Source organism: Hyla sarda, unplaced genomic scaffold (genome assembly GCF_029499605.1).
Source record: "Hyla sarda isolate aHylSar1 unplaced genomic scaffold, aHylSar1.hap1 scaffold_513, whole genome shotgun sequence".
NCBI lineage: Eukaryota > Metazoa > Chordata > Amphibia > Anura > Hylidae > Hyla > Hyla sarda.
Genome location: NW_026610524.1, coordinates 59,158 through 84,455, shown reverse-complemented (window position 1 = coordinate 84,455; position 25,298 = coordinate 59,158). Strand labels below are relative to the sequence as shown.

The 25,298-nt window shown below is 46.0% G+C and overlaps 11 non-coding genes across 11 annotated transcripts; all 11 read right to left on the bottom strand.

Annotated features, from left to right (window-relative positions):
- Positions 1 to 866: 866 nt before the first annotated feature.
- On the bottom strand, positions 867 to 1,057 carry LOC130338121 (U2 spliceosomal RNA). Its single transcript, XR_008878882.1, has one exon. It is a non-coding gene; the product is annotated as a U2 spliceosomal RNA (small nuclear RNA).
- A 2,057-nt stretch (positions 1,058 to 3,114) lies between these two features.
- On the bottom strand, positions 3,115 to 3,305 carry LOC130338120 (U2 spliceosomal RNA). The gene has a single exon (XR_008878881.1). It is a non-coding gene; the product is annotated as a U2 spliceosomal RNA (small nuclear RNA).
- A 2,109-nt stretch (positions 3,306 to 5,414) lies between these two features.
- On the bottom strand, positions 5,415 to 5,605 carry LOC130338119 (U2 spliceosomal RNA). The gene has a single exon (XR_008878880.1). It is a non-coding gene; the product is annotated as a U2 spliceosomal RNA (small nuclear RNA).
- A 2,108-nt stretch (positions 5,606 to 7,713) lies between these two features.
- LOC130338118 (U2 spliceosomal RNA) lies at positions 7,714 to 7,904 on the bottom strand. The gene has a single exon (XR_008878879.1). It is a non-coding gene; the product is annotated as a U2 spliceosomal RNA (small nuclear RNA).
- Positions 7,905 to 10,008: 2,104 nt separating this feature from the next.
- On the bottom strand, positions 10,009 to 10,199 carry LOC130338116 (U2 spliceosomal RNA). The gene has a single exon (XR_008878878.1). It is a non-coding gene; the product is annotated as a U2 spliceosomal RNA (small nuclear RNA).
- Positions 10,200 to 12,296: 2,097 nt separating this feature from the next.
- LOC130338076 (U2 spliceosomal RNA) lies at positions 12,297 to 12,487 on the bottom strand. The gene has a single exon (XR_008878848.1). It is a non-coding gene; the product is annotated as a U2 spliceosomal RNA (small nuclear RNA).
- A 2,090-nt stretch (positions 12,488 to 14,577) lies between these two features.
- LOC130338115 (U2 spliceosomal RNA) lies at positions 14,578 to 14,768 on the bottom strand. The gene has a single exon (XR_008878877.1). It is a non-coding gene; the product is annotated as a U2 spliceosomal RNA (small nuclear RNA).
- A 2,094-nt stretch (positions 14,769 to 16,862) lies between these two features.
- LOC130338114 (U2 spliceosomal RNA) lies at positions 16,863 to 17,053 on the bottom strand. Its single transcript, XR_008878876.1, has one exon. It is a non-coding gene; the product is annotated as a U2 spliceosomal RNA (small nuclear RNA).
- Positions 17,054 to 19,147: 2,094 nt separating this feature from the next.
- Positions 19,148 to 19,338, bottom strand: LOC130338113 (U2 spliceosomal RNA). Its single transcript, XR_008878875.1, has one exon. It is a non-coding gene; the product is annotated as a U2 spliceosomal RNA (small nuclear RNA).
- A 2,083-nt stretch (positions 19,339 to 21,421) lies between these two features.
- Positions 21,422 to 21,612, bottom strand: LOC130338112 (U2 spliceosomal RNA). The gene has a single exon (XR_008878874.1). It is a non-coding gene; the product is annotated as a U2 spliceosomal RNA (small nuclear RNA).
- A 2,099-nt stretch (positions 21,613 to 23,711) lies between these two features.
- On the bottom strand, positions 23,712 to 23,902 carry LOC130338110 (U2 spliceosomal RNA). Its single transcript, XR_008878872.1, has one exon. It is a non-coding gene; the product is annotated as a U2 spliceosomal RNA (small nuclear RNA).
- Positions 23,903 to 25,298: the final 1,396 nt, after the last annotated feature.

The following is a 25,298-nucleotide window of genomic DNA, read 5'->3' as shown; positions in this document are numbered from 1 at the left end:
TCTAGAGCATTTTTACAACATTATACATAGGTGCTGAATACATAAAAAGCGACTGTTCAGCGACAGACAAGTCGCATCGGCTGAAAGTAGGCCAGAATGTCAGTCCATGTTGGAGCAGGTTTAGATACAGTCTAAAGCATAGATCTCAAAGTCTGTGCACAGAATTTAGCAAGGGCCTCGCACCTTCTGATGCATCAGGTAGGTGCACAATAGCATAGCCTAACCCTCTGTACTTTGGTCTATATTGATGCGGGACATAGACAGCCAGCTGATGACCAATCCATTAGTGCAATGGATGGCTGGAAGCATTTGTCTTTGCCTTTGCAATACCACAGAAGCAATGCATGGTCAATGTACAGCAATGACACACCTGTGTGAACAGCCAGGAGACCCCCCCATGTTATGTTACATAGTTACATAGTTAGTACGGTCGAAAAAAGACATATGTCCATCAAGTTCAACCAGGGAATTAAGGGGTAGGGGTGTGGCGCGATATTGGGGAAGGGATGAGATTTTATATTTCTTCATAAGCATTAATCTTATTTTGTCAATTAGGAACATTCAGCACCCACCCGCTATCAAGGCAGCTGCCTATCATGTCATGCCCTACCTGCACAGGTGTGCTGGCTACTCAAATGATCCAATTAAGGAGGCCATTTAGTCAGCAGCAGCAGAAGTCCTGTGCCTGGACGCTCCAACAGCGGCCAGACACAAGCAGAAGCAGCAGAAGCAGCAGCAGCACCACCTTTTGTTTTTTGGCTGCAGCAGCAGCAGCAGCAGCAGCAAGGCCCACAGGGCTGGCTAGCTGGCTAGCCAGCAAGCAGGTAGCAATGAAAGTAGGAATCTTTCTTTTTAACCCTGTAAGGGGGTGGTGCACTGTACCCGAAGATACTGCCATATCGGGTCAATGCATAGGGCGACGGAAGCAAGCTTCGAAATCGGCCCCCGTTCTCAAAAATCCATTTAATATATGGTCCCCAGATAGGGGACGTATCAGATATTAAACTGATAAGAACAGATACTACACTTGATCTTAGCCAAAAGGCCGAGAAGCGATAACCGTGAAAGGGGCGGGCCCAACAAGGTCCCCTTCATGGGCACTATCACTGCTTGCTGTCAGGGAGGCTGCCAGACAATTTTCCATGCACACTCTGGGCTGGGGGGCAGTCAACCACCAGTACACACAGCAGAACCTAAACCCATACCATTATTGCTAAGCAGCAAGACAGGGGCCCATTGCACTCCCACGGGGCCTTTTTAAATGCAATCCATAACCCGGATTTGCCAGGAACCCTTCTTACTCCTCCTACTTGCATGTGACACTGGGCTTAGGATCTGCATAGGAAACACACACACAAGCACACACCTACCTTTGTTGCCTGCAGATGCCTCCTTGGCTGTCCCCAAACGGTATACATGCCTGCACCCCATTGGACTTACCTGTGTGGGTTAAATCCGGGTTATTTGACAACCTATGGCGGTGATGGTTCTGCTCAGGCAGAGCAGTGCTGATGCTCCTCATAAAGCTGTCGCTGCTGTGAAGGTTCTAGGTGACATCACAATCCCTATGGTTACATACACAACAAAGCTGGGTTGTTGTTGTTTACACTCTGCAAGGCCTGTGGAAGTGAGTGACATCATAGCACTGTAGTTCTGAGGGTTCTAGATGGATGCAACAATCTCCTGTTGCTTCTATGAAGGCCATAATAGACGACATCACCAAACAGCTCCATAGTCACATACACAGCAAAGGAGAGATGTTGTTTACACCTAGTGATGTCAGTGGTATTGAGTGACATCACAGCACAGTGCTAAGGCTCCTGGGCCTGGACACAGCAGCGGCTGCAATATCTCAACGGAGAATACGTTTATATATATGTGTGTGTGTGCGCGTATATATATATATATATATATATATATATATATATATATATATTTCTCCGCCGAAATCACTTTTAAACCCATTTCCACCTTTTTTTCCCTTCTCTTCCTCTTACTTTTTTTTCACGTTTTTTTACGTTTTTCTCCTTTTCGCCTCTTTTCTGGGCGTATTATTCTTCTTTTTCTTCTTTTTTTTCGTCTAATGCATACCCCATCAGTGCAGCAATGCTTATTCAATACCGCCAGCAGATGGAGACACTGGGGGATAATTTTCTAAGGATTTATACTGATTTTTCCTGTCTGAATTTGTCGCACAGAAAGTTGCAGGCCAAATATGTGTGACATTTCTGCGACTTTAGCTTCTAGAGCATTTTTACAACATTATACATAGGTGCTGAATACATAAAAAGCGACTGTTCAGCGACAGACAAGTCGCATCGGCTGAAAGTAGGCCAGAATGTCAGTCCATGTTGGAGCAGGTTTAGATACAGTCTAAAGCATAGATCTCAAAGTCTGTGCACAGAATTTAGCAAGGGCCTCGCACCTTCTGATGCATCAGGTAGGTGCACTATAGCATAGCCTAACCCTCTGTACTTTGGTCTATATTGATGCGGGACATAGACAGCCAGCTGATGACCAATCCATTAGTGCAATGGATGGCTGGAAGCATTTGTCTTTGCCTTTGCAATACCACAGAAGCAATGCATGGTCAATGTACAGCAATGACACACCTGTGTGAACAGCCAGGAGACCCCCCCATGTTATGTTACATAGTTACATAGTTAGTACGGTCGAAAAAAGACATATGTCCATCAAGTTCAACCAGGGAATTAAGGGGTAGGGGTGTGGCGCGATATTGGGGAAGGGATGAGATTTTATATTTCTTCATAAGCATTAATCTTATTTTGTCAATTAGGAACATTCAGCACCCACCCGCTATCAAGGCAGCTGCCTATCATGTCATGCCCTACCTGCACAGGTGTGCTGGCTACTCAAATGATCCAATTAAGGAGGCCATTTAGTCAGCAGCAGCAGAAGTCCTGTGCCTGGACGCTCCAACAGCGGCCAGACACAAGCAGAAGCAGCAGAAGCAGCAGCAGCACCACCTTTTGTTTTTTGGCTGCAGCAGCAGCAGCAGCAGCAGCAGCAGCAAGGCCCACAGGGCTGGCTAGCTGGCTAGCCAGCAAGCAGGTAGCAATGAAAGTAGGAATCTTTCTTTTTAACCCTGTAAGGGGGTGGTGCACTGTACCCGAAGATACTGCCATATCGGGTCAATGCATAGGGCGACGGAAGCAAGCTTCGAAATCGGCCCCCGTTCTCAAAAATCCATTTAATATATGGTCCCCAGATAGGGGACGTATCAGATATTAAACTGATAAGAACAGATACTACACTTGATCTTAGCCAAAAGGCCGAGAAGCGATAACCGTGAAAGGGGCGGGCCCAACAAGGTCCCCTTCATGGGCACTATCACTGCTTGCTGTCAGGGAGGCTGCCAGACAATTTTCCATGCACACTCTGGGCTGGGGGGCAGTCAACCACCAGTACACACAGCAGAACCTAAACCCATACCATTATTGCTAAGCAGCAAGACAGGGGCCCATTGCACTCCCACGGGGCCTTTTTAAATGCAATCCATAACCCGGATTTGCCAGGAACCCTTCTTACTCCTCCTACTTGCATGTGACACTGGGCTTAGGATCTGCATAGGAAACACACACACAAGCACACACCTACCTTTGTTGCCTGCAGATGCCTCCTTGGCTGTCCCCAAACGGTATCAAACCAACACCCACGGGAAGCTGTAAGCATAGAGGACATGCCTGCACCCCATTGGACTTACCTGTGTGGGTTAAATCCGGGTTATTTGACAACCTATGGCGGTGATGGTTCTGCTCAGGCAGAGCAGTGCTGATGCTCCTCATAAAGCTGTCGCTGCTGTGAAGGTTCTAGGTGACATCACAATCCCTATGGTTACATACACAACAAAGCTGGGTTGTTGTTGTTTACACTCTGCAAGGCCTGTGGAAGTGAGTGACATCATAGCACTGTAGTTCTGAGGGTTCTAGATGGATGCAACAATCTCCTGTTGCTTCTATGAAGGCCATAATAGACGACATCACCAAACAGCTCCATAGTCACATACACAGCAAAGGAGAGATGTTGTTTACACCTAGTGATGTCAGTGGTATTGAGTGACATCACAGCACAGTGCTAAGGCTCCTGGGCCTGGACACAGCAGCGGCTGCAATATCTCAACGGAGAATACGTTTATATATATGTGTGTGTGTGCGCGTATATATATATATATATATATATATATATATATATATATATATATATATATTCTCCGCCGAAATCACTTTTAAACCCATTTCCACCTTTTTTTCCCTTCTCTTCCTCTTACTTTTTTTTCACGTTTTTTTACGTTTTTCTCCTTTTCGCCTCTTTTCTGGGCGTATTATTCTTCTTTTTCTTCTTTTTTTTCGTCTAATGCATACCCCATCAGTGCAGCAATGCTTATTCAATACCGCCAGCAGATGGAGACACTGGGGGATAATTTTCTAAGGATTTATACTGATTTTTCCTGTCTGAATTTGTCGCACAGAAAGTTGCAGGCCAAATATGTGTGACATTTCTGCGACTTTAGCTTCTAGAGCATTTTTACAACATTATACATAGGTGCTGAATACATAAAAAGCGACTGTTCAGCGACAGACAAGTCGCATCGGCTGAAAGTAGGCCAGAATGTCAGTCCATGTTGGAGCAGGTTTAGATACAGTCTAAAGCATAGATCTCAAAGTCTGTGCACAGAATTTAGCAAGGGCCTCGCACCTTCTGATGCATCAGGTAGGTGCACTATAGCATAGCCTAACCCTCTGTACTTTGGTCTATATTGATGCGGGACATAGACAGCCAGCTGATGACCAATCCATTAGTGCAATGGATGGCTGGAAGCATTTGTCTTTGCCTTTGCAATACCACAGAAGCAATGCATGGTCAATGTACAGCAATGACACACCTGTGTGAACAGCCAGGAGACCCCCCCATGTTATGTTACATAGTTACATAGTTAGTACGGTCGAAAAAAGACATATGTCCATCAAGTTCAACCAGGGAATTAAGGGGTAGGGGTGTGGCGCAATATTGGGGAAGGGATGAGATTTTATATTTCTTCATAAGCATTAATCTTATTTTGTCAATTAGGAACATTCAGCACCCACCCGCTATCAAGGCAGCTGCCTATCATGTCATGCCCTACCTGCACAGGTGTGCTGGCTACTCAAATGATCCAATTAAGGAGGCCATTTAGTCAGCAGCAGCAGAAGTCCTGTGCCTGGACGCTCCAACAGCGGCCAGACACAAGCAGAAGCAGCAGAAGCAGCAGAAGCAGCAGCAGCACCACCTTTTGTTTTTTGGCTGCAGCAGCAGCAGCAGCAGCAGCAGCAGCAAGGCCCACAGGGCTGGCTAGCTGGCTAGCCAGCAAGCAGGTAGCAATGAAAGTAGGAATCTTTCTTTTTAACCCTGTAAGGGGGTGGTGCACTGTACCCGAAGATACTGCCATATCGGGTCAATGCATAGGGCGACGGAAGCAAGCTTCGAAATCGGCCCCCGTTCTCAAAAATCCATTTAATATATGGTCCCCAGATAGGGGACGTATCAGATATTAAACTGATAAGAACAGATACTACACTTGATCTTAGCCAAAAGGCCGAGAAGCGATAACCGTGAAAGGGGCGGGCCCAACAAGGTCCCCTTCATGGGCACTATCACTGCTTGCTGTCAGGGAGGCTGCCAGACAATTTTCCATGCACACTCTGGGCTGGGGGGCAGTCAACCACCAGTACACACAGCAGAACCTAAACCCATACCATTATTGCTAAGCAGCAAGACAGGGGCCCATTGCACTCCCACGGGGCCTTTTTAAATGCAATCCATAACCCGGATTTGCCAGGAACCCTTCTTACTCCTCCTACTTGCATGTGACACTGGGCTTAGGATCTGCATAGGAAACACACACACAAGCACACACCTACCTTTGTTGCCTGCAGATGCCTCCTTGGCTGTCCCCAAACGGTATCAAACCAACACCCACGGGAAGCTGTAAGCATAGAGGACATGCCTGCACCCCATTGGACTTACCTGTGTGGGTTAAATCCGGGTTATTTGACAACCTATGGCGGTGATGGTTCTGCTCAGGCAGAGCAGTGCTGATGCTCCTCATAAAGCTGTCGCTGCTGTGAAGGTTCTAGGTGACATCACAATCCCTATGGTTACATACACAACAAAGCTGGGTTGTTGTTGTTTACACTCTGCAAGGCCTGTGGAAGTGAGTGACATCATAGCACTGTAGTTCTGAGGGTTCTAGATGGATGCAACAATCTCCTGTTGCTTCTATGAAGGCCATAATAGACGACATCACCAAACAGCTCCATAGTCACATACACAGCAAAGGAGAGATGTTGTTTACACCTAGTGATGTCAGTGGTATTGAGTGACATCACAGCACAGTGCTAAGGCTCCTGGGCCTGGACACAGCAGCGGCTGCAATATCTCAACGGAGAATACGTTTATATATATGTGTGTGTGTGCGCCTATATATATATATATATATATATATATATATATATATATATATATATATATATATATATACTCCGCCGAAATCACTTTTAAACCCATTTCCACCTTTTTTTCCCTTCTCTTCCTCTTACTTTTTTTTCACGTTTTTTTACGTTTTTCTCCTTTTCGCCTCTTTTCTGGGCGTATTATTCTTCTTTTTCTTCTTTTTTTTCGTCTAATGCATACCCCATCAGTGCAGCAATGCTTATTCAATACCGCCAGCAGATGGAGACACTGGGGGATAATTTTCTAAGGATTTATACTGATTTTTCCTGTCTGAATTTGTCGCACAGAAAGTTGCAGGCCAAATATGTGTGACATTTCTGCGACTTTAGCTTCTAGAGCATTTTTACAACATTATACATAGGTGCTGAATACATAAAAAGCGACTGTTCAGCGACAGACAAGTCGCATCGGCTGAAAGTAGGCCAGAATGTCAGTCCATGTTGGAGCAGGTTTAGATACAGTCTAAAGCATAGATCTCAAAGTCTGTGCACAGAATTTAGCAAGGGCCTCGCACCTTCTGATGCATCAGGTAGGTGCACTATAGCATAGCCTAACCCTCTGTACTTTGGTCTATATTGATGCGGGACATAGACAGCCAGCTGATGACCAATCCATTAGTGCAATGGATGGCTGGAAGCATTTGTCTTTGCCTTTGCAATACCACAGAAGCAATGCATGGTCAATGTACAGCAATGACACACCTGTGTGAACAGCCAGGAGACCCCCCCATGTTATGTTACATAGTTACATAGTTAGTACGGTCGAAAAAAGACATATGTCCATCAAGTTCAACCAGGGAATTAAGGGGTAGGGGTGTGGCGCGATATTGGGGAAGGGATGAGATTTTATATTTCTTCATAAGCATTAATCTTATTTTGTCAATTAGGAACATTCAGCACCCACCCGCTATCAAGGCAGCTGCCTATCATGTCATGCCCTACCTGCACAGGTGTGCTGGCTACTCAAATGATCCAATTAAGGAGGCCATTTAGTCAGCAGCAGCAGAAGTCCTGTGCCTGGACGCTCCAACAGCGGCCAGACACAAGCAGAAGCAGCAGAAGCAGCAGCAGCACCACCTTTTGTTTTTTGGCTGCAGCAGCAGCAGCAGCAGCAGCAGCAGCAAGGCCCACAGGGCTGGCTAGCTGGCTAGCCAGCAAGCAGGTAGCAATGAAAGTAGGAATCTTTCTTTTTAACCCTGTAAGGGGGTGGTGCACTGTACCCGAAGATACTGCCATATCGGGTCAATGCATAGGGCGACGGAAGCAAGCTTCGAAATCGGCCCCCGTTCTCAAAAATCCATTTAATATATGGTCCCCAGATAGGGGACGTATCAGATATTAAACTGATAAGAACAGATACTACACTTGATCTTAGCCAAAAGGCCGAGAAGCGATAACCGTGAAAGGGGCGGGCCCAACAAGGTCCCCTTCATGGGCACTATCACTGCTTGCTGTCAGGGAGGCTGCCAGACAATTTTCCATGCACACTCTGGGCTGGGGGGCAGTCAACCACCAGTACACACAGCAGAACCTAAACCCATACCATTATTGCTAAGCAGCAAGACAGGGGCCCATTGCACTCCCACGGGGCCTTTTTAAATGCAATCCATAACCCGGATTTGCCAGGAACCCTTCTTACTCCTCCTACTTGCATGTGACACTGGGCTTAGGATCTGCATAGGAAACACACACACAAGCACACACCTACCTTTGTTGCCTGCAGATGCCTCCTTGGCTGTCCCCAAACGGTATCAAACCAACACCCACGGGAAGCTGTAAGCATAGAGGACATGCCTGCACCCCATTGGACTTACCTGTGTGGGTTAAATCCGGGTTATTTGACAACCTATGGCGGTGATGGTTCTGCTCAGGCAGAGCAGTGCTGATGCTCCTCATAAAGCTGTCGCTGCTGTGAAGGTTCTAGGTGACATCACAATCCCTATGGTTACATACACAACAAAGCTGGGTTGTTGTTGTTTACACTCTGCAAGGCCTGTGGAAGTGAGTGACATCATAGCACTGTAGTTCTGAGGGTTCTAGATGGATGCAACAATCTCCTGTTGCTTCTATGAAGGCCATAATAGACGACATCACCAAACAGCTCCATAGTCACATACACAGCAAAGGAGAGATGTTGTTTACACCTAGTGATGTCAGTGGTATTGAGTGACATCACAGCACAGTGCTAAGGCTCCTGGGCCTGGACACAGCAGCGGCTGCAATATCTCAACGGAGAATACGTTTATATATATGTGTGTGTGTGCGCGTATATATATATATATATATATATATATATATATATATATATATATTTCTCCGCCGAAATCACTTTTAAACCCATTTCCACCTTTTTTTCCCTTCTCTTCCTCTTACTTTTTTTTCACGTTTTTTTACGTTTTTCTCCTTTTCGCCTCTTTTCTGGGCGTATTATTCTTCTTTTTCTTCTTTTTTTTCGTCTAATGCATACCCCATCAGTGCAGCAATGCTTATTCAATACCGCCAGCAGATGGAGACACTGGGGGATAATTTTCTAAGGATTTATACTGATTTTTCCTGTCTGAATTTGTCGCACAGAAAGTTGCAGGCCAAATATGTGTGACATTTCTGCGACTTTAGCTTCTAGAGCATTTTTACAACATTATACATAGGTGCTGAATACATAAAAAGCGACTGTTCAGCGACAGACAAGTCGCATCGGCTGAAAGTAGGCCAGAATGTCAGTCCATGTTGGAGCAGGTTTAGATACAGTCTAAAGCATAGATCTCAAAGTCTGTGCACAGAATTTAGCAAGGGCCTCGCACCTTCTGATGCATCAGGTAGGTGCACTATAGCATAGCCTAACCCTCTGTACTTTGGTCTATATTGATGCGGGACATAGACAGCCAGCTGATGACCAATCCATTAGTGCAATGGATGGCTGGAAGCATTTGTCTTTGCCTTTGCAATACCACAGAAGCAATGCATGGTCAATGTACAGCAATGACACACCTGTGTGAACAGCCAGGAGACCCCCCCATGTTATGTTACATAGTTACATAGTTAGTACGGTCGAAAAAAGACATATGTCCATCAAGTTCAACCAGGGAATTAAGGGGTAGGGGTGTGGCGCGATATTGGGGAAGGGATGAGATTTTATATTTCTTCATAAGCATTAATCTTATTTTGTCAATTAGGAACATTCAGCACCCACCCGCTATCAAGGCAGCTGCCTATCATGTCATGCCCTACCTGCACAGGTGTGCTGGCTACTCAAATGATCCAATTAAGGAGGCCATTTAGTCAGCAGCAGCAGAAGTCCTGTGCCTGGACGCTCCAACAGCGGCCAGACACAAGCAGAAGCAGCAGAAGCAGCAGCAGCACCACCTTTTGTTTTTTGGCTGCAGCAGCAGCAGCAGCAGCAGCAGCAGCAGCAGCAGCAAGGCCCACAGGGCTGGCTAGCTGGCTAGCCAGCAAGCAGGTAGCAATGAAAGTAGGAATCTTTCTTTTTAACCCTGTAAGGGGGTGGTGCACTGTACCCGAAGATACTGCCATATCGGGTCAATGCATAGGGCGACGGAAGCAAGCTTCGAAATCGGCCCCCGTTCTCAAAAATCCATTTAATATATGGTCCCCAGATAGGGGACGTATCAGATATTAAACTGATAAGAACAGATACTACACTTGATCTTAGCCAAAAGGCCGAGAAGCGATAACCGTGAAAGGGGCGGGCCCAACAAGGTCCCCTTCATGGGCACTATCACTGCTTGCTGTCAGGGAGGCTGCCAGACAATTTTCCATGCACACTCTGGGCTGGGGGGCAGTCAACCACCAGTACACACAGCAGAACCTAAACCCATACCATTATTGCTAAGCAGCAAGACAGGGGCCCATTGCACTCCCACGGGGCCTTTTTAAATGCAATCCATAACCCGGATTTGCCAGGAACCCTTCTTACTCCTCCTACTTGCATGTGACACTGGGCTTAGGATCTGCATAGGAAACACACACACAAGCACACACCTACCTTTGTTGCCTGCAGATGCCTCCTTGGCTGTCCCCAAACGGTATCAAACCAACACCCACGGGAAGCTGTAAGCATAGAGGACATGCCTGCACCCCATTGGACTTACCTGTGTGGGTTAAATCCGGGTTATTTGACAACCTATGGCGGTGATGGTTCTGCTCAGGCAGAGCAGTGCTGATGCTCCTCATAAAGCTGTCGCTGCTGTGAAGGTTCTAGGTGACATCACAATCCCTATGGTTACATACACAACAAAGCTGGGTTGTTGTTGTTTACACTCTGCAAGGCCTGTGGAAGTGAGTGACATCATAGCACTGTAGTTCTGAGGGTTCTAGATGGATGCAACAATCTCCTGTTGCTTCTATGAAGGCCGTAATAGACGACATCACCAAACAGCTCCATAGTCACATACACAGCAAAGGAGAGATGTTGTTTACACCTAGTGATGTCAGTGGTATTGAGTGACATCACAGCACAGTGCTAAGGCTCCTGGGCCTGGACACAGCAGCGGCTGCAATATCTCAACGGAGAATACGTTTATATATATGTGTGTGTGTGCGCGTATATATATATATATATATATATATATATATATATATATATATATATATTCTCCGCCGAAATCACTTTTAAACCCATTTCCACCTTTTTTTCCCTTCTCTTCCTCTTACTTTTTTTTCAAGTTTTTTTACGTTTTTCTCCTTTTCGCCTCTTTTCTGGGCGTATTATTCTTCTTTTTCTTCTTTTTTTTCGTCTAATGCATACCCCATCAGTGCAGCAATGCTTATTCAATACCGCCAGCAGATGGAGACACTGGGGGATAATTTTCTAAGGATTTATACTGATTTTTCCTGTCTGAATTTGTCGCACAGAAAGTTGCAGGCCAAATATGTGTGACATTTCTGCGACTTTAGCTTCTAGAGCATTTTTACAACATTATACATAGGTGCTGAATACATAAAAAGCGACTGTTCAGCGACAGACAAGTCGCATCGGCTGAAAGTAGGCCAGAATGTCAGTCCATGTTGGAGCAGGTTTAGATACAGTCTAAAGCATAGATCTCAAAGTCTGTGCACAGAATTTAGCAAGGGCCTCGCACCTTCTGATGCATCAGGTAGGTGCACTATAGCATAGCCTAACCCTCTGTACTTTGGTCTATATTGATGCGGGACATAGACAGCCAGCTGATGACCAATCCATTAGTGCAATGGATGGCTGGAAGCATTTGTCTTTGCCTTTGCAATACCACAAAGCAATGCATGGTCAATGTACAGCAATGACACACCTGTGTGAACAGCCAGGAGACCCCCCCATGTTATGTTACATAGTTACATAGTTAGTACGGTCGAAAAAAGACATATGTCCATCAAGTTCAACCAGGGAATTAAGGGGTAGGGGTGTGGCGCGATATTGGGGAAGGGATGAGATTTTATATTTCTTCATAAGCATTAATCTTATTTTGTCAATTAGGAACATTCAGCACCCACCCGCTATCAAGGCAGCTGCCTATCATGTCATGCCCTACCTGCACAGGTGTGCTGGCTACTCAAATGATCCAATTAAGGAGGCCATTTAGTCAGCAGCAGCAGAAGTCCTGTGCCTGGACGCTCCAACAGCGGCCAGACACAAGCAGAAGCAGCAGAAGCAGCAGCAGCACCACCTTTTGTTTTTTGGCTGCAGCAGCAGCAGCAGCAGCAGCAGCAGCAAGGCCCACAGGGCTGGCTAGCTGGCTAGCCAGCAAGCAGGTAGCAATGAAAGTAGGAATCTTTCTTTTTAACCCTGTAAGGGGGTGGTGCACTGTACCCGAAGATACTGCCATATCGGGTCAATACATAGGGCGACGGAAGCAAGCTTCGAAATCGGCCCCCGTTCTCAAAAATCCATTTAATATATGGTCCCCAGATAGGGGACGTATCAGATATTAAACTGATAAGAACAGATACTACACTTGATCTTAGCCAAAAGGCCGAGAAGCGATAACCGTGAAAGGGGCGGGCCCAACAAGGTCCCCTTCATGGGCACTATCACTGCTTGCTGTCAGGGAGGCTGCCAGACAATTTTCCATGCACACTCTGGGCTGGGGGGCAGTCAACCACCAGTACACACAGCAGAACCTAAACCCATACCATTATTGCTAAGCAGCAAGACAGGGGCCCATTGCACTCCCACGGGGCCTTTTTAAATGCAATCCATAACCCGGATTTGCCAGGAACCCTTCTTACTCCTCCTACTTGCATGTGACACTGGGCTTAGGATCTGCATAGGAAACACACACACAAGCACACACCTACCTTTGTTGCCTGCAGATGCCTCCTTGGCTGTCCCCAAACGGTATCAAACCAACACCCACGGGAAGCTGTAAGCATAGAGGACATGCCTGCACCCCATTGGACTTACCTGTGTGGGTTAAATCCGGGTTATTTGACAACCTATGGCGGTGATGGTTCTGCTCAGGCAGAGCAGTGCTGATGCTCCTCATAAAGCTGTCGCTGCTGTGAAGGTTCTAGGTGACATCACAATCCCTATGGTTACATACACAACAAAGCTGGGTTGTTGTTGTTTACACTCTGCAAGGCCTGTGGAAGTGAGTGACATCATAGCACTGTAGTTCTGAGGGTTCTAGATGGATGCAACAATCTCCTGTTGCTTCTATGAAGGCCATAATAGACGACATCACCAAACAGCTCCATAGTCACATACACAGCAAAGGAGAGATGTTGTTTACACCTAGTGATGTCAGTGGTATTGAGTGACATCACAGCACAGTGCTAAGGCTCCTGGGCCTGGACACAGCAGCGGCTGCAATATCTCAACGGAGAATACGTTTATATATATGTGTGTGTGTGCGCGTATATATATATATATATATATATATATATATATATATATATATATATTCTCCGCCGAAATCACTTTTAAACCCATTTCCACCTTTTTTTCCCTTCTCTTCCTCTTACTTTTTTTTCACGTTTTTTTACGTTTTTCTCCTTTTCGCCTCTTTTCTGGGCGTATTATTCTTCTTTTTCTTCTTTTTTTTCGTCTAATGCATACCCCATCAGTGCAGCAATGCTTATTCAATACCGCCAGCAGATGGAGACACTGGGGGATAATTTTCTAAGGATTTATACTGATTTTTCCTGTCTGAATTTGTCGCACAGAAAGTTGCAGGCCAAATATGTGTGACATTTCTGCGACTTTAGCTTCTAGAGCATTTTTACAACATTATACATAGGTGCTGAATACATAAAAAGCGACTGTTCAGCGACAGACAAGTCGCATCGGCTGAAAGTAGGCCAGAATGTCAGTCCATGTTGGAGCAGGTTTAGATACAGTCTAAAGCATAGATCTCAAAGTCTGTGCACAGAATTTAGCAAGGGCCTCGCACCTTCTGATGCATCAGGTAGGTGCACTATAGCATAGCCTAACCCTCTGTACTTTGGTCTATATTGATGCGGGACATAGACAGCCAGCTGATGACCAATCCATTAGTGCAATGGATGGCTGGAAGCATTTGTCTTTGCCTTTGCAATACCACAGAAGCAATGCATGGTCAATGTACAGCAATGACACACCTGTGTGAACAGCCAGGAGACCCCCCCATGTTATGTTACATAGTTACATAGTTAGTACGGTCGAAAAAAGACATATGTCCATCAAGTTCAACCAGGGAATTAAGGGGTAGGGGTGTGGCGCGATATTGGGGAAGGGATGAGATTTTATATTTCTTCATAAGCATTAATCTTATTTTGTCAATTAGGAACATTCAGCACCCACCCGCTATCAAGGCAGCTGCCTATCATGTCATGCCCTACCTGCACAGGTGTGCTGGCTACTCAAATGATCCAATTAAGGAGGCCATTTAGTCAGCAGCAGCAGAAGTCCTGTGCCTGGACGCTCCAACAGCGGCCAGACACAAGCAGAAGCAGCAGAAGCAGCAGCAGCACCACCTTTTGTTTTTTGGCTGCAGCAGCAGCAGCAGCAGCAGCAAGGCCCACAGGGCTGGCTAGCTGGCTAGCCAGCAAGCAGGTAGCAATGAAAGTAGGAATCTTTCTTTTTAACCCTGTAAGGGGGTGGTGCACTGTACCCGAAGATACTGCCATATCGGGTCAATGCATAGGGCGACGGAAGCAAGCTTCGAAATCGGCCCCCGTTCTCAAAAATCCATTTAATATATGGTCCCCAGATAGGGGACGTATCAGATATTAAACTGATAAGAACAGATACTACACTTGATCTTAGCCAAAAGGCCGAGAAGCGATAACCGTGAAAGGGGCGGGCCCAACAAGGTCCCCTTCATGGGCACTATCACTGCTTGCTGTCAGGGAGGCTGCCAGACAATTTTCCATGCACACTCTGGGCTGGGGGGCAGTCAACCACCAGTACACACAGCAGAACCTAAACCCATACCATTATTGCTAAGCAGCAAGACAGGGGCCCATTGCACTCCCACGGGGCCTTTTTAAATGCAATCCATAACCCGGATTTGCCAGGAACCCTTCTTACTCCTCCTACTTGCATGTGACACTGGGCTTAGGATCTGCATAGGAAACACACACACAAGCACACACCTACCTTTGTTGCCTGCAGATGCCTCCTTGGCTGTCCCCAAACGGTATCAAACCAACACCCACGGGAAGCTGTAAGCATAGAGGACATGCCTGCACCCCATTGGACTTACCTGTGTGGGTTAAATCCGGGTTATTTGACAACCTATGGCGGTGATGGTTCTGCTCAGGCAGAGCAGTGCTGATGCTCCTCATAAAGCTGTCGCTGCTGTGAAGGTTCTAGGTGACATCACAATCCCTATGGTTACATACACAACAAAGCTGGGTTGTTGTTGTTTACACTCTGCAAGGCCTGTGGAAGTGAGTGACATCATAGCACTGTAGTTCTGAGGGTTCTAGATGGATGCAACAATCTCCTGTTGCTTCTATGAAGGCCGTAATAGACGACATCACCAAACAGCTCCATAGTCACATACACAGCAAAGGAGAGATGTTGTTTACACCTAGTGATGTCAGTGGTATTGAGTGACATCACAGCACAGTGCTAAGGCTCCTGGGCCTGGACACAGCAGCGGCTGCAATATCTCAACGGAGAATACGTTTATATATATGTGTGTGTGTGCGCGTATATATATATATATATATATATATATATATATATATATATATATTCTCCGCCGAAATCACTTTTAAACCCATTTCCACCTTTTTTTCCCTTCTCTTCCTCTTACTTTTTTTTCACGTTTTTTTACGTTTTTCTCCTTTTCGCCTCTTTTCTGGGCGTATTATTCTTCTTTTTCTTCTTTTTTTTCGTCTAATGCATACCCCATCAGTGCAGCAATGCTTATTCAATACCGCCAGCAGATGGAGACACTGGGGGATAATTTTCTAAGGATTTATACTGATTTTTCCTGTCTGAATTTGTCGCACAGAAAGTTGCAGGCCAAATATGTGTGACATTTCTGCGACTTTAGCTTCTAGAGCATTTTTACAACATTATACATAGGTGCTGAATACATAAAAAGCGACTGTTCAGCGACAGACAAGTCGCATCGGCTGAAAGTAGGCCAGAATGTCAGTCCATGTTGGAGCAGGTTTAGATACAGTCTAAAGCATAGATCTCAAAGTCTGTGCACAGAATTTAGCAAGGGCCTCGCACCTTCTGATGCATCAGGTAGGTGCACTATAGCATAGCCTAACCCTCTGTACTTTGGTCTATATTGATGCGGGACATAGACAGCCAGCTGATGACCAATCCATTAGTGCAATGGATGGCTGGAAGCATTTGTCTTTGCCTTTGCAATACCACAGAAGCAATGCATGGTCAATGTACAGCAATGACACACCTGTGTGAACAGCCAGGAGACCCCCCCATGTTATGTTACATAGTTACATAGTTAGTACGGTCGAAAAAAGACATATGTCCATCAAGTTCAACCAGGGAATTAAGGGGTAGGGGTGTGGCGCGATATTGGGGAAGGGATGAGATTTTATATTTCTTCATAAGCATTAATCTTATTTTGTCAATTAGGAACATTCAGCACCCACCCGCTATCAAGGCAGCTGCCTATCATGTCATGCCCTACCTGCACAGGTGTGCTGGCTACTCAAATGATCCAATTAAGGAGGCCATTTAGTCAGCAGCAGCAGAAGTCCTGTGCCTGGACGCTCCAACAGCGGCCAGACACAAGCAGAAGCAGCAGAAGCAGCAGCAGCACCACCTTTTGTTTTTTGGCTGCAGCAGCAGCAGCAGCAGCAGCAGCAGCAAGGCCCACAGGGCTGGCTAGCTGGCTAGCCAGCAAGCAGGTAGCAATGAAAGTAGGAATCTTTCTTTTTAACCCTGTAAGGGGGTGGTGCACTGTACCCGAAGATACTGCCATATCGGGTCAATGCATAGGGCGACGGAAGCAAGCTTCGAAATCGGCCCCCGTTCTCAAAAATCCATTTAATATATGGTCCCCAGATAGGGGACGTATCAGATATTAAACTGATAAGAACAGATACTACACTTGATCTTAGCCAAAAGGCCGAGAAGCGATAACCGTGAAAGGGGCGGGCCCAACAAGGTCCCCTTCATGGGCACTATCACTGCTTGCTGTCAGGGAGGCTGCCAGACAATTTTCCATGCACACTCTGGGCTGGGGGGCAGTCAACCACCAGTACACACAGCAGAACCTAAACCCATACCATTATTGCTAAGCAGCAAGACAGGGGCCCATTGCACTCCCACGGGGCCTTTTTAAATGCAATCCATAACCCGGATTTGCCAGGAACCCTTCTTACTCCTCCTACTTGCATGTGACACTGGGCTTAGGATCTGCATAGGAAACACACACACAAGCACACACCTACCTTTGTTGCCTGCAGATGCCTCCTTGGCTGTCCCCAAACGGTATCAAACCAACACCCACGGGAAGCTGTAAGCATAGAGGACATGCCTGCACCCCATTGGACTTACCTGTGTGGGTTAAATCCGGGTTATTTGACAACCTATGGCGGTGATGGTTCTGCTCAGGCAGAGCAGTGCTGATGCTCCTCATAAAGCTGTCGCTGCTGTGAAGGTTCTAGGTGACATCACAATCCCTATGGTTACATACACAACAAAGCTGGGTTGTTGTTGTTTACACTCTGCAAGGCCTGTGGAAGTGAGTGACATCATAGCACTGTAGTTCTGAGGGTTCTAGATGGATGCAACAATCTCCTGTTGCTTCTATGAAGGCCATAATAGACGACATCACCAAACAGCTCCATAGTCACATACACAGCAAAGGAGAGATGTTGTTTACACCTAGTGATGTCAGTGGTATTGAGTGACATCACAGCACAGTGCTAAGGCTCCTGGGCCTGGACACAGCAGCGGCTGCAATATCTCAACGGAGAATACGTTTATATATATGTGTGTGTGTGCGCGTATATATATATATATATATATATATATATATATATATATATATATTCTCCGCCGAAATCACTTTTAAACCCATTTCCACCTTTTTTTCCCTTCTCTTCCTCTTACTTTTTTTTCACGTTTTTTTACGTTTTTCTCCTTTTCGCCTCTTTTCTGGGCGTATTATTCTTCTTTTTCTTCTTTTTTTTCGTCTAATGCATACCCCATCAGTGCAGCAATGCTTATTCAATACCGCCAGCAGATGGAGACACTGGGGGATAATTTTCTAAGGATTTATACTGATTTTTCCTGTCTGAATTTGTCGCACAGAAAGTTGCAGGCCAAATATGTGTGACATTTCTGCGACTTTAGCTTCTAGAGCATTTTTACAACATTATACATAGGTGCTGAATACATAAAAAGCGACTGTTCAGCGACAGACAAGTCGCATCGGCTGAAAGTAGGCCAGAATGTCAGTCCATGTTGGAGCAGGTTTAGATACAGTCTAAAGCATAGATCTCAAAGTCTGTGCACAGAATTTAGCAAGGGCCTCGCACCTTCTGATGCATCAGGTAGGTGCACTATAGCATAGCCTAACCCTCTGTACTTTGGTCTATATTGATGCGGGACATAGACAGCCAGCTGATGACCAATCCATTAGTGCAATGGATGGCTGGAAGCATTTGTCTTTGCCTTTGCAATACCACAGAAGCAATGCATGGTCAATGTACAGCAATGACACACCTGTGTGAACAGCCAGGAGACCCCCCCATGTTATGTTACATAGTTACATAGTTAGTACGGTCGAAAAAAGACATATGTCCATCAAGTTCAACCAGGGAATTAAGGGGTAGGGGTGTGGCGCGATATTGGGGAAGGGATGAGATTTTATATTTCTTCATAAGCATTAATCTTATTTTGTCAATTAGGAACATTCAGCACCCACCCGCTATCAAGGCAGCTGCCTATCATGTCATGCCCTACCTGCACAGGTGTGCTGGCTACTCAAATGATCCAATTAAGGAGGCCATTTAGTCAGCAGCAGCAGAAGTCCTGTGCCTGGACGCTCCAACAGCGGCCAGACACAAGCAGAAGCAGCAGAAGCAGCAGCAGCACCACCTTTTGTTTTTTGGCTGCAGCAGCAGCAGCAGCAGCAGCAGCAGCAAGGCCCACAGGGCTGGCTAGCTGGCTAGCCAGCAAGCAGGTAGCAATGAAAGTAGGAATCTTTCTTTTTAACCCTGTAAGGGGGTGGTGCACTGTACCCGAAGATACTGCCATATCGGGTCAATGCATAGGGCGACGGAAGCAAGCTTCGAAATCGGCCCCCGTTCTCAAAAATCCATTTAATATATGGTCCCCAGATAGGGGACGTATCAGATATTAAACTGATAAGAACAGATACTACACTTGATCTTAGCCAAAAGGCCGAGAAGCGATAACCGTGAAAGGGGCGGGCCCAACAAGGTCCCCTTCATGGGCACTATCACTGCTTGCTGTCAGGGAGGCTGCCAGACAATTTTCCATGCACACTCTGGGCTGGGGGGCAGTCAACCACCAGTACACACAGCAGAACCTAAACCCATACCATTATTGCTAAGCAGCAAGACAGGGGCCCATTGCACTCCCACGGGGCCTTTTTAAATGCAATCCATAACCCGGATTTGCCAGGAACCCTTCTTACTCCTCCTACTTGCATGTGACACTGGGCTTAGGATCTGCATAGGAAACACACACACAAGCACACACCTACCTTTGTTGCCTGCAGATGCCTCCTTGGCTGTCCCCAAACGGTATCAAACCAACACCCACGGGAAGCTGTAAGCATAGAGGACATGCCTGCACCCCATTGGACTTACCTGTGTGGGTTAAATCCGGGTTATTTGACAACCTATGGCGGTGATGGTTCTGCTCAGGCAGAGCAGTGCTGATGCTCCTCATAAAGCTGTCGCTGCTGTGAAGGTTCTAGGTGACATCACAATCCCTATGGTTACATACACAACAAAGCTGGGTTGTTGTTGTTTACACTCTGCAAGGCCTGTGGAAGTGAGTGACATCATAGCACTGTAGTTCTGAGGGTTCTAGATGGATGCAACAATCTCCTGTTGCTTCTATGAAGGCCGTAATAGACGACATCACCAAACAGCTCCATAGTCACATACACAGCAAAGGAGAGATGTTGTTTACACCTAGTGATGTCAGTGGTATTGAGTGACATCACAGCACAGTGCTAAGGCTCCTGGGCCTGGACACAGCAGCGGCTGCAATATCTCAACGGAGAATACGTTTATATATATGTGTGTGTGTGCGCGTATATATATATATATATATATATATATATATATTTCTCCGCCGAAATCACTTTTAAACCCATTTCCACCTTTTTTTCCCTTCTCTTCCTCTTACTTTTTTTTCACGTTTTTTTACGTTTTTCTCCTTTTCGCCTCTTTTCTGGGCGTATTATTCTTCTTTTTCTTCTTTTTTTTCGTCTAATGCATACCCCATCAGTGCAGCAATGCTTATTCAATACCGCCAGCAGATGGAGACACTGGGGGATAATTTTCTAAGGATTTATACTGATTTTTCCTGTCTGAATTTGTCGCACAGAAAGTTGCAGGCCAAATATGTGTGACATTTCTGCGACTTTAGCTTCTAGAGCATTTTTACAACATTATACATAGGTGCTGAATACATAAAAAGCGACTGTTCAGCGACAGACAAGTCGCATCGGCTGAAAGTAGGCCAGAATGTCAGTCCATGTTGGAGCAGGTTTAGATACAGTCTAAAGCATAGATCTCAAAGTCTGTGCACAGAATTTAGCAAGGGCCTCGCACCTTCTGATGCATCAGGTAGGTGCACTATAGCATAGCCTAACCCTCTGTACTTTGGTCTATATTGATGCGGGACATAGACAGCCAGCTGATGACCAATCCATTAGTGCAATGGATGGCTGGAAGCATTTGTCTTTGCCTTTGCAATACCACAGAAGCAATGCATGGTCAATGTACAGCAATGACACACCTGTGTGAACAGCCAGGAGACCCCCCCATGTTATGTTACATAGTTACATAGTTAGTACGGTCGAAAAAAGACATATGTCCATCAAGTTCAACCAGGGAATTAAGGGGTAGGGGTGTGGCGCGATATTGGGGAAGGGATGAGATTTTATATTTCTTCATAAGCATTAATCTTATTTTGTCAATTAGGAACATTCAGCACCCACCCGCTATCAAGGCAGCTGCCTATCATGTCATGCCCTACCTGCACAGGTGTGCTGGCTACTCAAATGATCCAATTAAGGAGGCCATTTAGTCAGCAGCAGCAGAAGTCCTGTGCCTGGACGCTCCAACAGCGGCCAGACACAAGCAGAAGCAGCAGAAGCAGCAGCAGCACCACCTTTTGTTTTTTGGCTGCAGCAGCAGCAGCAGCAGCAGCAGCAGCAAGGCCCACAGGGCTGGCTAGCTGGCTAGCCAGCAAGCAGGTAGCAATGAAAGTAGGAATCTTTCTTTTTAACCCTGTAAGGGGGTGGTGCACTGTACCCGAAGATACTGCCATATCGGGTCAATGCATAGGGCGACGGAAGCAAGCTTCGAAATCGGCCCCCGTTCTCAAAAATCCATTTAATATATGGTCCCCAGATAGGGGACGTATCAGATATTAAACTGATAAGAACAGATACTACACTTGATCTTAGCCAAAAGGCCGAGAAGCGATAACCGTGAAAGGGGCGGGCCCAACAAGGTCCCCTTCATGGGCACTATCACTGCTTGCTGTCAGGGAGGCTGCCAGACAATTTTCCATGCACACTCTGGGCTGGGGGGCAGTCAACCACCAGTACACACAGCAGAACCTAAACCCATACCATTATTGCTAAGCAGCAAGACAGGGGCCCATTGCACTCCCACGGGGCCTTTTTAAATGCAATCCATAACCCGGATTTGCCAGGAACCCTTCTTACTCCTCCTACTTGCATGTGACACTGGGCTTAGGATCTGCATAGGAAACACACACACAAGCACACACCTACCTTTGTTGCCTGCAGATGCCTCCTTGGCTGTCCCCAAACGGTATCAAACCAACACCCACGGGAAGCTGTAAGCATAGAGGACATGCCTGCACCCCATTGGACTTACCTGTGTGGGTTAAATCCGGGTTATTTGACAACCTATGGCGGTGATGGTTCTGCTCAGGCAGAGCAGTGCTGATGCTCCTCATAAAGCTGTCGCTGCTGTGAAGGTTCTAGGTGACATCACAATCCCTATGGTTACATACACAACAAAGCTGGGTTGTTGTTGTTTACACTCTGCAAGGCCTGTGGAAGTGAGTGACATCATAGCACTGTAGTTCTGAGGGTTCTAGATGGATGCAACAATCTCCTGTTGCTTCTATGAAGGCCATAATAGACGACATCACCAAACAGCTCCATAGTCACATACACAGCAAAGGAGAGATGTTGTTTACACCTAGTGATGTCAGTGGTATTGAGTGACATCACAGCACAGTGCTAAGGCTCCTGGGCCTGGACACAGCAGCGGCTGCAATATCTCAACGGAGAATACGTTTATATATATGTGTGTGTGTGCGCGTATATATATATATATATATATATATATATATATATATATATATATATATTTCTCCGCCGAAATCACTTTTAAACCCATTTCCACCTTTTTTTCCCTTCTCTTCCTCTTACTTTTTTTTCACGTTTTTTTACGTTTTTCTCCTTTTCGCCTCTTTTCTGGGCGTATTATTCTTCTTTTTCTTCTTTTTTTTCGTCTAATGCATACCCCATCAGTGCAGCAATGCTTATTCAATACCGCCAGCAGATGGAGACACTGGGGGATAATTTTCTAAGGATTTATACTGATTTTTCCTGTCTGAATTTGTCGCACAGAAAGTTGCAGGCCAAATATGTGTGACATTTCTGCGACTTTAGCTTCTAGAGCATTTTTACAACATTATACATAGGTGCTGAATACATAAAAAGCGACTGTTCAGCGACAGACAAGTCGCATCGGCTGAAAGTAGGCCAGAATGTCAGTCCATGTTGGAGCAGGTTTAGATACAGTCTAAAGCATAGATCTCAAAGTCTGTGCACAGAATTTAGCAAGGGCCTCGCACCTTCTGATGCATCAGGTAGGTGCACTATAGCATAGCCTAACCCTCTGTACTTTGGTCTATATTGATGCGGGACATAGACAGCCAGCTGATGACCAATCCATTAGTGCAATGGATGGCTGGAAGCATTTGTCTTTGCCTTTGCAATACCACAGAAGCAATGCATGGTCAATGTACAGCAATGACACACCTGTGTGAACAGCCAGGAGACCCCCCCATGTTATGTTACATAGTTACATAGTTAGTACGGTCGAAAAAAGACATATGTCCATCAAGTTCAACCAGGGAATTAAGGGGTAGGGGTGTGGCGCGATATTGGGGAAGGGATGAGATTTTATATTTCTTCATAAGCATTAATCTTATTTTGTCAATTAGGAACATTCAGCACCCACCCGCTATCAAGGCAGCTGCCTATCATGTCATGCCCTACCTGCACAGGTGTGCTGGCTACTCAAATGATCCAATTAAGGAGGCCATTTAGTCAGCAGCAGCAGAAGTCCTGTGCCTGGACGCTCCAACAGCGGCCAGACACAAGCAGAAGCAGCAGAAGCAGCAGCAGCACCACCTTTTGTTTTTTGGCTGCAGCAGCAGCAGCAGCAGCAGCAGCAGCAAGGCCCACAGGGCTGGCTAGCTGGCTAGCCAACAAGCAGGTAGCAATGAAAGTAGGAATCTTTCTTTTTAACCCTGTAAGGGGGTGGTGCACTGTACCCGAAGATACTGCCATATCGGGTCAATGCATAGGGCGACGGAAGCAAGCTTCGAAATCGGCCCCCGTTCTCAAAAATCCATTTAATATATGGTCCCCAGATAGGGGACGTATCAGATATTAAACTGATAAGAACAGATACTACACTTGATCTTAGCCAAAAGGCCGAGAAGCGATAACCGTGAAAGGGGCGGGCCCAACAAGGTCCCCTTCATGGGCACTATCACTGCTTGCTGTCAGGGAGGCTGCCAGACAATTTTCCATGCACACTCTGGGCTGGGGGGCAGTCAACCACCAGTACACACAGCAGAACCTAAACCCATACCATTATTGCTAAGCAGCAAGACAGGGGCCCATTGCACTCCCACGGGGCCTTTTTAAATGCAATCCATAACCCGGATTTGCCAGGAACCCTTCTTACTCCTCCTACTTGCATGTGACACTGGGCTTAGGATCTGCATAGGAAACACACACACAAGCACACACCTACCTTTGTTGCCTGCAGATGCCTCCTTGGCTGTCCCCAAACGGTATCAAACCAACACCCACGGGAAGCTGTAAGCATAGAGGACATGCCTGCACCCCATTGGACTTACCTGTGTGGGTTAAATCCGGGTTATTTGACAACCTATGGCGGTGATGGTTCTGCTCAGGCAGAGCAGTGCTGATGCTCCTCATAAAGCTGTCGCTGCTGTGAAGGTTCTAGGTGACATCACAATCCCTATGGTTACATACACAACAAAGCTGGGTTGTTGTTGTTTACACTCTGCAAGGCCTGTGGAAGTGAGTGACATCATAGCACTGTAGTTCTGAGGGTTCTAGATGGATGCAACAATCTCCTGTTGCTTCTATGAAGGCCATAATAGACGACATCACCAAACAGCTCCATAGTCACATACACAGCAAAGGAGAGATGTTGTTTACACCTAGTGATGTCAGTGGTATTGAGTGACATCACAGCACAGTGCTAAGGCTCCTGGGCCTGGACACAGCAGCGGCTGCAATATCTCAACGGAGAATACGTTTATATATATGTGTGTGTGTGCGCGTATATATATATATATATATATATATATATATATATATATATATATATTTCTCCGCCGAAATCACTTTTAAACCCATTTCCACCTTTTTTTCCCTTCTCTTCCTCTTACTTTTTTTTCACGTTTTTTTACGTTTTTCTCCTTTTCGCCTCTTTTCTGGGCGTATTATTCTTCTTTTTCTTCTTTTTTTTCGTCTAATGCATACCCCATCAGTGCAGCAATGCTTATTCAATACCGCCAGCAGATGGAGACACTGGGGGATAATTTTCTAAGGATTTATACTGATTTTTCCTGTCTGAATTTGTCGCACAGAAAGTTGCAGGCCAAATATGTGTGACATTTCTGCGACTTTAGCTTCTAGAGCATTTTTACAACATTATACATAGGTGCTGAATACATAAAAAGCGACTGTTCAGCGACAGACAAGTCGCATCGGCTGAAAGTAGGCCAGAATGTCAGTCCATGTTGGAGCAGGTTTAGATACAGTCTAAAGCATAGATCTCAAAGTCTGTGCACAGAATTTAGCA